The sequence below is a fragment of the Solanum tuberosum genome, unplaced genomic scaffold, assembly GCF_000226075.1.
Source record: "Solanum tuberosum cultivar DM 1-3 516 R44 unplaced genomic scaffold, SolTub_3.0 scf00745, whole genome shotgun sequence".
Classification (NCBI taxonomy): domain Eukaryota; kingdom Viridiplantae; phylum Streptophyta; class Magnoliopsida; order Solanales; family Solanaceae; genus Solanum; species Solanum tuberosum.
In genome coordinates, this window is record NW_006239660.1 from 58,206 (window position 1) to 74,607 (window position 16,402).

A 16,402-nucleotide genomic window follows, 5' to 3' on the forward strand; every position below is an offset into this window, starting at 1 on the left:
CATAGAAGCTTTAAATTTTTTAAAATAATTATATATTAAAAAGAATATAAAAATATTATAAAATGTGATAATTAACAATTTAGAAATAATTAAAACGTATATAAGTAATTTTAATCAAAGAAAAAATTGATTGACTTTTAATATTCTAAATGTCTTGTATAAATCAGAACGGAGGAAATATTAATTAAATCATTTTTATTTCTAACTATATACCACATTGAAGGGTAAAACGTTCCATAATAAAAGCAAGTTTGTATCCAAGAGGATTCAAACTCGAAACTTCTGATTAAGATTAAAGGAGTATTTATCACTTCATGACAATCCTTGTTAGTTATGTGTCCATTTAGAGGAGGAGCTACTCTCATAATAAATATGAGTTTTATTTTGTGAATTTAAGATTCTGAGCCAAGTTTTTTTTTTTTTTTTGACATATTTAGAATTGAAATTCTAGCTTCTAGGTAAATTTTGGATTAAAAATAAAAAAACTTAAATTGAAGTTTTGTTCAGAATATCATAAATAAATATAATTTTCAAATCATAACTTCAAATGTAAAGTCCAAACACCTACTTAATAGACATTCCACATATCTAAACAATAAGAAATAAAGTACTACTTTTTTTTTTAAACGCCAAATATTTTAGAATAAATTCATCTATTCGCCAAAACAACATTTAAAATAAGATTCAAGGAATAATTTTGAATTTATTAAAAGATCATAATCTCCAAAGCACTCATAATTTATATTAATATATACTATACATAATTCATATATATACTTCTGTAAATATACTTATATATTTAACTTGTGAATATGATTATTTTGATCGATCAAATATATAACGTGCACCTCGAATTATGAACTCCAAATGAAAAAGCAAACAATATATAGAGCAATAATTTAACAAGTGTGCATGCTTTAGGACAAATCACTTTCAAATTTGTCCCCATCATACACTATATTTTGAGGGTACATGAGTACTAAAAATACTCATAATATATTACTCTTATGCGTTTCAATTTGCTTGTTCTATTTTTTTTTTAATTTATTTGAAAAGAATATTATTATTTTTTTTGACAATTCTCTAATTTTATTTTTTCTCATGATATATTTAAGATGACGACGAATTAAAAAATATTTTTATTCTACATATCTTTAGTAAAGGCACTTGAATATAGATTAAAAATAAATAAAAAAGGCAAACAATTATCATCTTCCTATTCATTCTACAAAAATATTTAGAAAAAAGTTATTTTTTTAAATTTCGTGTCAAATCAAAACTGGACAAACCATTATTTTCTTCCTATTTATTGTGTAAATATCATTAGAAAAGGCACTTGGATATACTACTCATATAAACAAATGCATATATAAATGAATAAAGACAAGAGTATATATATATATACTGTAGCAAATAAAGAGAAACATTGCATGTAAATGAATAAAGAAGAGAAACATTGCATATAAATGAATAAAGACAAGAGTATATATACTGTAGCAAATAAAGAGAAACATCTTTGAAGAACAAATAATTGCACACACAAAAACTCACACATTCAATATTTTCATTTTTCTGTTAAAAACTTGGCTTAATACATAGTCAATAATTTGTGAGTAAATTTTATTTAAACATGATTTGAATTACAATTTGTTCTAATTGAGCATCTAAACACGCGCGTGATACACTATTTCTATTAGATACTTTCAATTTAAATTTTGAAAAATAAATTGTGTATATTCACAAGTACTGTATATTATGTAAATAAGCTAACTATTTGAAATATGTTATTTTCTTTAATTATATGCATTAGCCTCAATAAGCAACAAAATATTAGGCTTATTTCAATTGAAGTCGATACGTATAACTAAAAAAATGGCATATTTATCGTGGTTATCTTAACTACCTAACAGACTCTTGAGAAGACCCAATTTTTTTTATCAAAATTTGAATTCAAGGTTTAATAGAAATGTGTAATCATGTTCTTAGTTAAAATAAGTAATATACCGTTCGGGTGTTTAAATAAAATTTATTGAGAAACTTACAAGGTTGTCTATCTATTAAGCCAAAAAAATATTTGAAGTGTAGCCTAAAGAAAGACAAGAAGAAGGGGTCATCATTATGAGCTATATATATTCATGCATGCATGCATGCAATATAATAATGATTAAACTCTGATAAAAGGTTGTCATATATATATATATAATTGAGGAAATTGGACTATAGCCTAATAATAGTGAATCAACAATTTTCTTGCTACCTATAACATAGAGGTTATTTCTTTTAACTTGTGGACAAAACACATGTGTTGTACCTCCACCTCTATATAATTTCTGAAGAGGAAGAATTTATAATGTTTCAAATTATTCTTTAAAAAAATATTTTTGTAATTATTTTATCAAATAAGTGAGATTTAATATAGATAAAATGTTTATAGTGTTATTAATATTTATCAAATAAAAACGCGGTAGAAGTCATTTCAAGGAAGTAAAACTAAGACAGGAAATTCCCCATTTTTTTTACTTTTAAGTAAGTAAGACCATGTCCTCTTCCCTTTCGACATCAAGATAATTGACGAAGGTGATGCTTTGAACATTTTCACTGAAGTCAAAAAGATAAACATCTATCTAGTATACCAGCAATCCTTCTATGTGGATACCTTTTTTTACTCTCAACCATTGCTGAGAAGAGAAAATGCTCAAGGTTCTATATATTTTTTCTTTATTCAATTCATTCCTATCCTTTTTGTTTTCCGTTTCGGATTTCCTTTCCTCTCCAAGCTAATCGATCGCCTTCTAGCATTCTTTTTGAGACTGATTAAAAATAAAAGTGTGTCGATCATATAATTAACTAGGATAGAGAGTAGTTTTAAATCCACAATTTATAACATATCTGATATAAAACCACAAATAAAGTTAGGAAAAGGCAAAGGAACTCGGATTGTATCTTTACATTAGAAAATAGAAAGATTGTATCCAATAAATCCTCGGATCAAAGATATTTAATACTCCCGCTCCGTCTCAATTTATATGGCACTTTTCGGATAACGAGATTCAAACAAGTCTATATTTGACCGTAAATTTTTCATACATCTTTTAAATATTTTAAATTGTCAATTATTGTGACTTATAGTACTTTTTACGTAGTTTATAAATATATAAATTTCATTTCAACAAATTTGAAAATTCCATGCGTAATTTGCCGATCAAAATTAAACTATTTGTGACTCTCGAAAAATGAAAAGTGCCACATTATTGGAACAGAGGAAATAACTTTTTTATTGCTCTTGTTGTACCTATGGGTGTGGGGTGGGGAGTGGGGAGGGGGGAACACATATCATCATGCTAAGCAAATGAAAAATAACTCCATAGGATATAACACATTAATACACATGCCGCATCCTCTTGTTATCATGATAAATCTTTTGAAAGTACTAGTTCAAGAATTATATATCCAACTAATCAAGTACAAAGTTCCAACTTAAGCTATTTTATTAATCTAGTCTCAATTATTTTTAAATTATCAAGAAATTTCTTGTGATACTTCCCTCGTGTGATTAATTAGAAAATTTTGTTTAGGAATATTGAGATTCTTATCCTCATAATCTTAATTTATTTATTTTTAAAACAATATTTTCTCAAGTGGCAAAAATGCATGTATATGAACTGTTTTGTCCCCTCTCTACCACTCCTCATGACTAGCAGGGTGGGGTACATAATGATATATTGACCTTAATTCTATGATTGGAGCTCAATTATATATACCTTTAATTTGCTCTAATTGTTCTCATAATTACTTTCAATTAATTAAAATGATAAATTTTGATTTTAATTTTTGTGATAACTGACTAAGCATATTTAGTCTTCAATTAATTGAGATGTAGTGTACTTTTTGATCCATTTAATTTGCTGTGAATAATCACAAATTTGATGAATTATTATAAACCCTTCCATCACTTATTTGCCCACACATTTGCTATGTAAAATTTGTATTGTTACTTTATATTTAAGGTAACAAACTTATAAAAATAGTTCAAATATAACATATTTTCTACCTATAGACACCATAATATAAGCACATATTTTAATTATTACAAGAAGGTTAATTATGTTAGCCATATAGTACAAGGAAAAATATAGTTCAATACACTAAATATTTTGTACTCACGCATGTTTCGATAAGGGCTGCACCCTTAAGTGGTGTGATATAGGTCGTCTATCTTGATGCAAGCATCAACCGCTTTTGTGGCTTGAATATATGACCTTGTAAATCACACATAGACAATTTTACTTTTACTCCAAGGCGGAATTCCCTTCAATAATTCACAATTCACAAGGACCAAAATAAGAATTTACTAATAACCGAGGGATTAAAAGTGCCACTATCCCAACTTTTAATTAATTAAAAAGATTTTGAAAGACGTGAATGACCAAATTCAGATAATTATTGGAGGTTTTGAGATATGTTATTATATTAATAATAGAAGTCAATTGAGGGAGTTGTAACTAATTAATTTTCAATTCTAGCATTACTTAGCATGTTTTAGGATAGTGATAATTATGGGACAATTCTTGATTCCTAATTACTAATTAAGTCTGACATATTCAGGTCAATATCATGCTGGTATTATCCAAATATATTTTTTTCGAAAATATTTCACGTTTTTATAAAAATAAGGAGCATTCAATTTAGAGGAAAGTTCGTAAATAGCTTTATTTGTTTAATTAGGAAACATAGCAGGATTTTGATTTTTCAATACATAGTGAAATACATTATATTCGTATCTAACAAAAAATAATATATGATTTCGTTTTAAATGGAAGTAACCACTAACATAGGTTGTCTATACTACACATCTTAAGGTGCGATCTTTTTTTATAGTGACATTATGTAAAACGTAAATACGAAATGTTTTATATACCTGACTGTCTTATCTTGCCCTTAAATATGATCCCAAGCATATATAAAAATAGGAGTTATCTCACTTTATAGTACATGCCTAAATGTAATTCAAAGTTCCAAATATTCATTTAACAGATTAGTACATGTGGGAGACATAGGTTTGTTTTTTTTAGCTTTTTACAAACTTTTTTTAGTTTCACGTTTTTTTTTATGTGATTTTCATTTTTACACATAAAACATCTTCATTCTTTTATAAGAGATCTGAAAAGGTCATTTTCTTCTATTCAACAGAGAACCCGTCGCTGTCTCGGCTGTGCTACCGGAAGCTCTGGGGAAGTCGGAATAGGAGAGCACTCATCTTGGGGTGGGCTTACTACTTAGATGCTTTCAGCAGTTATCCGCTCCGCACTTGGCTACCCAGCGTTTACCGTGGGCACGATAACTGGTACACCAGAGGTGCATCCTTCCCGGTCCTATTGTAAAAGGCCAAGAGATCTCGTTTCCTCGTAATAGAATGTGTAACCTATACCCATCTCTTTATGGATATTAATCAATGCGGACTAAGGACGTTAATACATACCTTAGCCTAGAAAAATACATCCCTATGAATTTATCAAACTTGATACGTACCTCAAAAGCTCGGAAATAATGGATCCAGCCTTCTATCTTGTTAACTTCACTTAAATATCAAACTTAGTTCACATGACGCAGGGCTCGAACCTCAACAATTACCACTTGAGCTAAACTTTTACTATTTCCATTTTATTTTTTTGGTCTCATTTCTTTTGTATAAGCATCTTCTTGTTTCACCAAGATTCTTATCCCCTTCCTTTCATCTTTTTAACCTTTTACATATAGATAGTATTGTTTGCATAGTTAAATGGAATATAGTACAATTCCTTTTTTCCTTAAAATTTAGGGAACATAAATTATTACAGCATATTTTTTAGAATATATTAAAATCCAACAAGGAATTTCCAAATTTCTTGTAACAAATCCTATGCTACCTAGTTTCTAGTACCATATTTTGATGGTACAAACATGTTTCAAACAAAGTAATTTTTAGTACCATATGTTGGTGGCTTCCTATTACTCCTTGTCATTCCAATAGTCTCAATTTATGTATCAATATTTGATTGGACATAAAATTAAAAATTAAAATGAAATTTATAGTCTAAATTAAGACATTTGGGTGACAATAATTAAGAATCGTGCACCTAATGGTGTGACTTAAATTATGAGAGATTAGAGTTCAAACTTTAGCAAAGGCAAAAAAGCTATGTTCTGAAAAAGATACCGATCAAAGATAGATGTTATATTGAAGTTCATCTTTATTCTCGTTAAGAGGTCACATACAAAGATTAAAAGACAAACATACAAGAACATGATGGATTTCTTCTTTAATTCACCATTTCAAACCTTATAGAGAAGACTTTTCCGTACCACTCCCTCTACCTATAGTAGTTAAAGCACCTAAATGAGAATTTAGTGTCTTTCTGATTCGTAATGGAAGCAATCGTCTCTAGTCTGGACACCACCGTTATAAAAAAATAGTATATCTCAACTAAGGGAAAATAATAATAGTATACATTTCAGGTCGAAGACACATAATTTTCTGTTGGCTACAATTTCTCCAAGATCTGGAAAAAGTAAAGACATTTACAACATGAATACATTGAATTTTGCAATCTTGATCAAACAACATTGAAGACACAACTAGTGTCAAAATTTCATCTACATCTAACACCTCTTTTCTGTATTTTCTACACAAAAATAGCTCAACCTAGTACATCTAAACAGATGGAGAGCGTGGCAACCGAGTCATTGTGCGAGCCGTATGCGGTGAGAGTCGCATGTACAGTAACGAGGGGGGTTCGCTTTCATCAAGCTACCTTCTAATTATAATGCAGGGGAATTTGTCTCATCGTCACTGTCAGTCTCATAGAAAGGACCATCATCGTAATCATCGTTGTCTGACGCTCCAGTATTTCCAGTATCATTTGAAGCTGCATTGAGATTTCTGTGGGAATTCCAATCAGGAGGGAAGGTCTTCTGAAGTGCTTCTGTTAAATCACCTCCGGTCCTCTCAATCTTCCGCAAGCATCTGGACCAATGAACTGCAGTTCCCATATCAACAGTCAATCCAGATTCCACCATCTCTTCACAAACACGGTGGATCCCCTCTATAATGTAATATTCAGCAACTGTGGCCCTTGACAACAGCGACGTCATTAAACAATGATAGACGGCTTTGTCTGGCTTCAAACCAGATCGCTTCATCTCTTCAAAGCATTTTAGAGCCTTTTCAGGAAGTGAAGCCCGTGCCCAACCGTGTATGAGAGTGGTATAAGTTTTAACATTAGGTTTAACCCCAACCCTTTTCATCTCTAGAATTGTGTTTGTCGCTTTCTGAAATGAAAAGAAAAAAGATTGTAGTCGTTTGGATATTTGGGAAAATAAAGAGCATACTTCTTTTGCCAACAAAAGCTACCACTATGCAGAGCATATGATATGAGTCAAAGCAACTACACTCAAATTCCGACTAGCACAAGCATTAGTAGAGACAAAGCAACTACATCAAATATATTTCACATAGTATTCAAAAAATTCCAGGATGTTCATTGGAAGTGCTTGAAAAACCCAGAAAGTATAAAGCACATCATTACTGAAAGTTAAAAGTATAGAACAGTACACAAAGCAACAAATGAGATCAACATATCCATTTGCAGGCATTTTTACGAAGCTGAATTAGCAAATATGAAAGCATCTAAACTGTATAATATCATCAAATGGATACCTGCATGTCTCCAGCTTTACAACAAGCATTTACGAAAGAAGTATAGGTATGGATGTCAGGTTGAACCCCTTCTTGCCTCATTTGTTGCATCAGGTCAGCAGCCTCCCAAACATCACCTCTTCGAGCCCATCTGCACAGAGAACATAGCAATTATGACGGGATACAGTATAAGAAGATAGCCGGAGGCAAAATACCATCAAATAGAAGGTTTATATAGCTGTTAAAAGCAATGTGCTAATCAACATTTACTTCCTTCCTCCCATCCCCCAAAGGTTCAAAGTCAGATGAAAGTTATGATGCTATAAAATAGTTTGCAAGCAGATACAACCAAATATGTAGACTCCATACCCGTCAATTAATATGTTGTACACATAGGTGTTCCTCGGGATGTTTTTGGCACTCATTTCTTTTGTCACTGCCAAAGCACTTTGCATCCTGCCTGCTTTACAGCATGCCTTGAGTAATGCCTCATATGTATATATGTCAAGCTCCAGACCCTCATCTTTAATTCTTGAAAAATACTCAAAAGCTTTTCCTGTATCACCAAGAGATGCATAACCATCCATAATGGTTGTATATGTACGCTCATTTGGCCTAATTCCTGCAAGCAACATCTCATCTAAAACTTCCACAGCTTTCTCCATCTGCATCGAGTTAAATATAAAGCAAACAAATGAAAAGGGTCTACAAAAAGAAGTTTGATAGGCCTGATAATTTTCAAACATGGAATTACAGACTCCACTATGAAAATTGAACCCGTAAGTAAAGGAGTTCAATCACACAGCAATACCAGGCAAAAGATACTGTAATGCCAAAGGCAATACCAGTTCTAAGCCCTTCCTAGCCCCAGAAAGAAAGAGGAAACAGAGATGCTGTATGTGAAGAAAATTGTGATCCTATAAATCCATCTGGAATTACATCTAACATTGGAAGCCATCTAGGAGTTCACAAGCTATTTATTATTAACAGAACATCAACATTAGCATATTTGGTTAGCGAAATTCAAGTTCGGTTCTACAAGATTACCTAACACAAAAGTTGTTGATCCTTAATATCCATATAGCATTTCATGCTAATAATGTCCACAGTTTGCTACGTCAACTCCAGCTATAGATCAGTTTATTTCTGTCTAAATGGTCAATGAAGGTTTCCCTTCTTTGAGAGGTCAACAATTTTTTGTCATAAGGGCTGTAAAATACTTTCTAATATGCGGAAGCAGGAAGAACGCACTCTCAAGTTGTAAATGAGAGTGCATTTTCATGAAGAATCAGTAATTTGGCACGTGAATTCATTTGTTAGGATAGGTAAGTTAGATCTTAGTCTAACTATGCTGGCTTGCTACGCATAACAAAGCCATAAAGCAACATATTTCCATTTGATTAATTTTACTCCTGATTACTTCTCGGTCAACCCAACCAGAATGACTAATGAGAGAAAGTTGTTCTTCTCTTTTAACTTTCTACAGGAAGTGCATGATGAGTGGTGAGGCATAAGTCCACAAGTTCACCACAAGAATATATTTTCATGTGAATTCTTGGTGGTTCATAATTGGTCTTTTAGACAGTTACTAAAAAAAATCAATTATGTATATAAATCACTGGAACCTGTCAGTCAGTACACATGCCACGTCCAGTACCCTTTATAGAAATGGACAGGTAACACAAATATTTCCTTTTTAAGCATGTCCAAATGAAAACTAGATTCTGGAACATAGATTTACCTGACGTTTCTCAGCAAGTCCAAGAATTAATGCATTGAAAGTCTGAACAGTTGGGATGCAGCCACTCCTTCTCATCATATCAAAAACGTCAAGTGCTTTTCTTATTTCTCCAGCTTTAGCAAAGGCATGTATAATTGGCATAAAAGTCCGTGAAGTAGGTCTATGTCTCTCCTTTTTCATTTCCTCAACTATACATACAGCACGGTCTATGTTATCCATGCCACAAAATGCTCTGATAATGTTATTATAGAGGACCACATCTGGCTTCAAGCCGTCTCTTATCACATCCTCAAAAATTGCAAAAGCATTTGCCCAATCTTTCAAATTAATGAATCCATTGATCAACATGGAATATGTCTTCATATTATGCTTTATGCCAGCCAACTTCATCATTTCACTGACCTCAAAAGCTTTGGAGACTTTACCAACCTGCCAGGGTATAAAATTGATATACAAATTTCAAATGAATTAAGAAGTTGTGCAACAACTCATCAGCAATTCACTATATTGCAATTAGCAGGGGCAGATGGAACCTTTTGGTGCGGGGTTCATCCAAACCCAATATTTTCGATGTGGAGCATAGATATATATGTGAAAATCTACTGAAATTTCAACATGCACTAGATCTGAACCCATTAATTTTTTTGTATAATGATTTCAGGGGTAGAACCTTAAAGGCTGAACCCATCAAGTTTAAATCATAGATCCGCCTCTGGAGATTAATTACTACAAGTATAGGCCCAAATGGGTAAAGTTTTCATATTGCAGGAATATCATAGCTTTAGACCATGGAATTAGTAAAATATTTTTCTGATAAGTAAGAGTAATAAATGATTTAGGATACCAATTTGAGTGTTGGATTGATACTTAAAACACTTCGCCAGATGTTGTTTGTCTTTACTTAGGGTTAAAAACCAGCAAAGCTGTAAAAGTCGGAGAAAGCAATAGCCTCAAAATTGAGACTATCAAGATGGCATATGGCACCTGTTATTCTAATTTCTAAGACATGAACAATGTTGAAAGACAGACACCTTTTAAACTTGCTGTAAAAAGGGAAAGGGATGAATACAGATAATACGACCAAGCAATTCAATTTAGTAAAATAACTGACTTGATGCACATGACTCTAGTCTCCGGCACCTTATGGGAACTTGCTGCTTACAAAATTGCTAGAATTTATTGGTTTAAGAATTCCACAAGCTAAGTCAACCATATTGTTGAAACTTTTGGTTTTGAGGAGGCAGACTCTGGGGTCTCAAGTAGGAGACCATGGTCATGACTCCCAGTAGAACTAAATTATCCTTTTTGCCCATTGCTACTATTTACATGAACTCTGTTGCAGGTATCAGATCAGAATTTCTTACAAAAGACCAAAAAACAAATCAGCATGCTAATGAATGAAAGTTACAAATTCACTGGCAGCAATGACAAAAAGGAACCTTGATATAGAGATTCATTAAACATCCGTAGCTGACAACTGAAGGTGTAAATCCACACTCCTGCAAGAGATATTACAATACCACATTAGACAATTCAGGAATGCAAAGAAAGATTCAAAGAACGCAAAGCTGTTCATGACCATTGCAAGGTCTACTCAGAAGTCCTATTTCATATTCAAAACACTGTCAGAAAGGTTTTGTATTTTCTCCTTTCAGAAAGGTGTTTCTTTTTTTACAAGAAATTATATTATCCTTCTGTGAAGAGTTCCATACTAAACAGTGACATCATGCATTCAGTTTGTAGGTTGATAATTTTTCATACTATTCTATATTGTATGTAGTACAGAAAAACATTTGACCAAGCATAAGTAAGTTTCATTCATCTATGCAATTATACTAAATAATACTTGCCTTAAGTCTATCATATACAATGAGACATTTGTCCTCATTTCCTATCGAGGTATAACCATCCATCATGATATGATAGATATCAATTGGAGCATCAATACCCTCTTCTTCCATCTCCCTAACCAACTCTTCAGCTCGGTCCATATTGCATGTTTGGCTGTCAGTTCATTAAAAACCCAAACAGATAACACTAACTTGCAATGATATCCAAGAAACATGAATGAAATATCAGGGAGCGTGAAGAAAGTGAATTTCAGTGAACAGTGGGAATTAGAAAAATGGTTCGCTAGTTTGAAGTTGCATGCATAATATAAGACCATAATGAACTCCAACTTAAAATTGAAAAGCAGAAAGGCTAAATATCAAAGAAAACACACCAGTTAGCATATATGATGCTGCCATATATAATAGCATTTAAAGTCGGATGCCTCTCTTTAGCCTCCTTAAACCATTGCTCTGCAGCTCTTCCACAAAAATGAACAACAAATGAAAGATTAGGAACAAGGTTCTCACCATGTAACCACAACAAAAGTTGAGATAACGAGTTTCTCCAAAAAAAAAACTTGATAACACAAAAGTAGCTTTAGTGCGAAGACATTGTTTCAGGTATCATGTATTGACCTCAAAGCAGACATATTATTCCAGCATAAAATCAAGACTACATTGTGGGAATATGTCATTGCGTACAATCAGTTTCAATTACTTCAAGAGCTGTCAAGCAACAAAATAATCTAGCAAGCACTCTGACAGTTTGAGACAGGACATTTTATTCCCACAGGGGGTTGTGTTGGATTAGCCCATATAGTTATCATAATTATATACACATTATATAAAACCTAGAAATAGGTTATATATTTCTATATTCCAACAAATAACTCAGTAATACAATTATGCACAGTTAATATATCCACACTTACAATACAGTCAATAAAATTGTTGTTGACTTACATTTGAAATTTTAACTTCAAACTTCAGTTTTTAGTTTTACATTTCCTAGGTCATTTACTAAACCAAGATTAAAATGAGAGCAATACACTTTCAAACTACACAACCTTATAAAAATCCAATGGAAACACAACCAAAATATCAACACAGACAAAAACTTTACAAGAAGAGGTAACCAGAGACAAAGCTGTGTGAATAACAATTAAAGGCATGTCGATTCCTCACTCTATATTGCCCAGTTTTGCAAATCCATCAACAAGGATGCTGTGAGTCACGAGACTCATTTCAATTCCTTCATCTTTCATTCGCCTCACACAAGATAGTGCTTCTTCCATGTCTCTAGCCACTGCATAAGCATGGATGAGGCTGCAATAGCAATACAGAGAATATGGTAAAATTAAAGCTTTTTGAGCAATGAACTTGAAGCCCAACGAGTGAAGTTGTAAAAATTTCCTAGATGCTTTAGCCATACTAAGAGAATGAACACAACCATTTTGAGTATTTAACAGTGAATAAATATTTCCAACCAACATTGAAGGAAAATTTCCTTTTTCGAGTACGAGAGAGAAAAGAGAAATGAAGGAGGAAGAGTGGGAAATTCCATGGGACAACCACTGGACCAGGAAAAATTAGATGGAGACACAATGAAGATGGGCAGTTCTAAGTGAATAAAGTTTACAAGTGGAGTCTATTTGAGATGGCAGGAAGTCCCAAGGGTCCATGGAAAGCTACTTGGAAAAGCATGGCATCAACAAAGTAGAAATGTTTTACATGGCTAGTGGTGACGAAAGAATGCCTCACCCAATGACGCACTTCAGAAAAGGAAACTTAAGATAGCCTCTAGATTCCCTTTATGTGTGGAGGCTGCAGAAACTAATAGTCACTTGTTCCTTCATTGTAAGGTAACTACACAAGTTTGGGCACTCTTTATCTGTTTGGCTAGGGAGGAATGGACAACGCCAGAGCACACTGCAGATTTACTAAGCTGCTAGATAAGAAGAGGTGGGAGTAAGAGTAAAAAATGATGGTGGAGAACATACCAGCCTGTATTTGGTGGAGTATATGGAAGGAGAAAAATGAAAGAATTTTTTAAGGCAGATCTAGTTCCATACAAAAGATCAAATGGAATTGTATCACAATTTTATGTTTTTGGTGTAAAGAGTAATGTAAAGATAGAAGATGAAGTTCAGATAATGGACTTCTTAGGAATTCTGTAGTTAATATTCTCCTTGTAAGCTCATATTTTGGAGGTGGCCAGCATTAAGGTATGTTGAGGAAAACATGTTACCAGTTTTCAAAAATAAAAATAAAAATGAAGGAGCACAAACTATGCAATTAATAAAGGAACTCATGTTCAAACCTTGGGAAAAGAGAAAATTTCAGCAAGAATTATGTTAAGAAAACAATGAGAATAAGCGATAATCAAAAAGATTAATAAAATAAAATAATGTTTAAACAATTGTTTGCAACTCCTACACCTAAACTCCTAATCTAGGGCCTAGGCAAGATTCTTAATTGAGGTAAAACTTCTATTCTAGGTGTGATTCCAAAAAGGATATGCAAAATGAGGGGAAAAAGTACCAAAATCCAGAAAAACTAAAAATAGCAGAAAGTAGAAGAAGCCTAGACAGTTACTAATCGACCGAATTCCACCAGGATCATGGTCAATTGTCCTAATCAATAGATAAGAAGAGGAAGCGGGCAATGAGCACTGGCTTCAGGCAAAGGGAAAGAATGTCAAAAATGGATGGAGAAAAATACATTGGCTTTCAACATATCTACTCACTAGTGTTGGGAGTAATTTCCGACAATATTTTGCTTAACAAAGGACTAATTAAAACTGAAACAACAGTTTGGCAGGGGAACTTACTTGGTATACACATGAACTGTTGGCTCTATCCCTCGAGCACGCATCTTTTCAAAGGTTTCACGTGCACGATGCATGTCACCACGCCGTCCATAATAGTTCACCATTAAACCAAACTCTTTCCTGGATGGCTACAAAAAGAAGGTATCACTTCCTCTGAAAGAATATGATCAAGAGCTCTGCAGAAGCATGTTGTACTTTACCCACTTCGAGTATAAATTAGCTAATTACCTGTCAACCGAAGTAAAATCCATTGTTTCATAGAGGAGAAGCTTATGAGACTCGAACAGATATAGAATATAGCAAGAATATACATCACCTTTCATTTGATAATCACATTGCAGTTGTGGATAAGCAATAAAAAGAGCAAGTGGATAATCACAACTTGCACTAATGAGAAATCATATTTTTGGCGATATTAAAACTTGTATCCTCAAATACAATACTCATTCTATAATGGGGAGTCCAGAATATTAGCCACCATTTTACTAACAATATTGTTCTGTACAACATTCAAATGTTTCAAGAACATAAATTCATTTACATAAAATGGGCCAGAGGAATATCATTTTGATGGGCAAGCTACAGCTTATGAAAGGAAATTGATTCCTGTCATTTTGCAGCCTAATAATGGTAGCATTATTAGCATGTCAGGACTCAAAAGGATATTTTGGCCTAAATTCCAAGTCTCTCGGGTATAAAGAAAAAGTCAATCAATTAAAAATAACCAAGTAGATAACCATGCACTGCATATGAAACATGTTCACAGCCTATATCACTTTTGTGGGATCTAGTTTAAGCTTTGCTAATACGGTCAAGACTATCAATTACTCATTAGTAAAAAGTAAGAACACATTAGCATGCACAAAGTAAGCACCAAAACTATTGCTATAAGAACAAATCCCATACTACATACTTAGAATTCCAATTCCTTATCTTCCTTCATTGTTTTCCTACAACCTTACTGGAATTACACTTCAAGGAGCTATGAGCAATGCAAGAAAAGTAAATTGCGGGAAACTCAATAAACATGATACCTTCTTGATTCTCTCGAAAGCTTGCACAACGGCCTGCCAATTTTCTGGTTCTGTATCTAAAACCTTTCTGAATTCAGTTCTTGAACCTTCCCGCTCCTCATGCCACTTGGACCTATACTCCACATCATCTTCCCCTTCCACCCACCTCCTCCTTTCCTCGGTTTTCGCCTTCATTCTCCTCCCATCATCCAATTTAACAGTCAACACCCTCCCATGAAACTCAACCCCATCAAACTCAACAGCCTTCATTGCTGCCTTTTCTGCAGTTGAGCCTCCATATATCACAAACCCAAATCCCTTATTCATTTCCGTCTCATGATGACCCTTTATCAAAATCACATTCTTGATAGGCCCAAATTGTCTAAAGAACTCAGTAAGCTCCTTCTTCTTAACCCAAATTGGTAAATTCCCAATAAAGACCTTCCCTTTTTCCCTAAATTCACTACTTTTTTGCATTTCTTCAACATCTAAAATGTCCAAATCACTTCCATCTCCTTCACTAGGTGCTAATAGTGGGTGGGGTGGTGGGGGTGGTGAGAGTTTGTTGGATAACCAAAGTTTGTTAGTTAGGCTTGGTGGTGGTGAAGTGTTAGGAGGGGAATTAAGGAGAAGTTTTAAGGGGTTTTTGGAAAATTCAAGATTCTGAGAATGAGTGGTGGTATCAGGGGGCTTATTGGTGGTGGGGCGGCGGAGGCTGGTGGAGGTGGTGGGTTTTTCAGGGTAGTCGGAGGAAGATTTGAGGGAGAGGATGGAGGTGGAGGAGGGATGGTGTTTTCCGGCGAGAATGGAGGTGGTGAAGGGTGGCGGAGATGGAGAGTAGTGTGCGGTGGAGGAGAGGGAGAAGATAATGCTGTCCATTATCATCAACTCCACTGAGAGAGCAGAACAGTGTGTTGAGAGTTCATAATGTTAACATGCTCTGTGGCACTTCAGGGGCAATTTTGGTAATTGATAAAAATGCACGGCACTCGGTATTCGATATCCACGTTAGGACATTAATTGATTCAAATTTACATTGTGTAATACTCGTTAAATGCGTCATGTATGACCAATCAACTACGCCTTGCTAGACCTTATCATTCCACCACAATATTTGATATGATAACGAATAACTCAAATTTCATATATTTCATCTTAATCAATTTAAAATTCAAACCACAAAGAGTAGAGTAAAATGAGTTTTTGCAGCTTAGGTCAACTAACACAAAAATATTTACAATTCACTCAAGGATTTTCTTAGGGTTTCGAACTTCATACGGGGAAGGAGTGTTGTTATTTGCGAGGCCGCTT

At 33.6% G+C, this 16,402-nt stretch overlaps 1 pseudogene; it reads right to left on the reverse strand.

Moving 5' to 3' along the window:
- Positions 1-6,464: 6,464 nt before the first annotated feature.
- On the reverse strand, positions 6,465-16,004 carry LOC102599265 (pentatricopeptide repeat-containing protein At5g04810, chloroplastic-like; annotated as a pseudogene).
- Between the last annotated feature and the right edge of the window lie 398 nt (positions 16,005-16,402).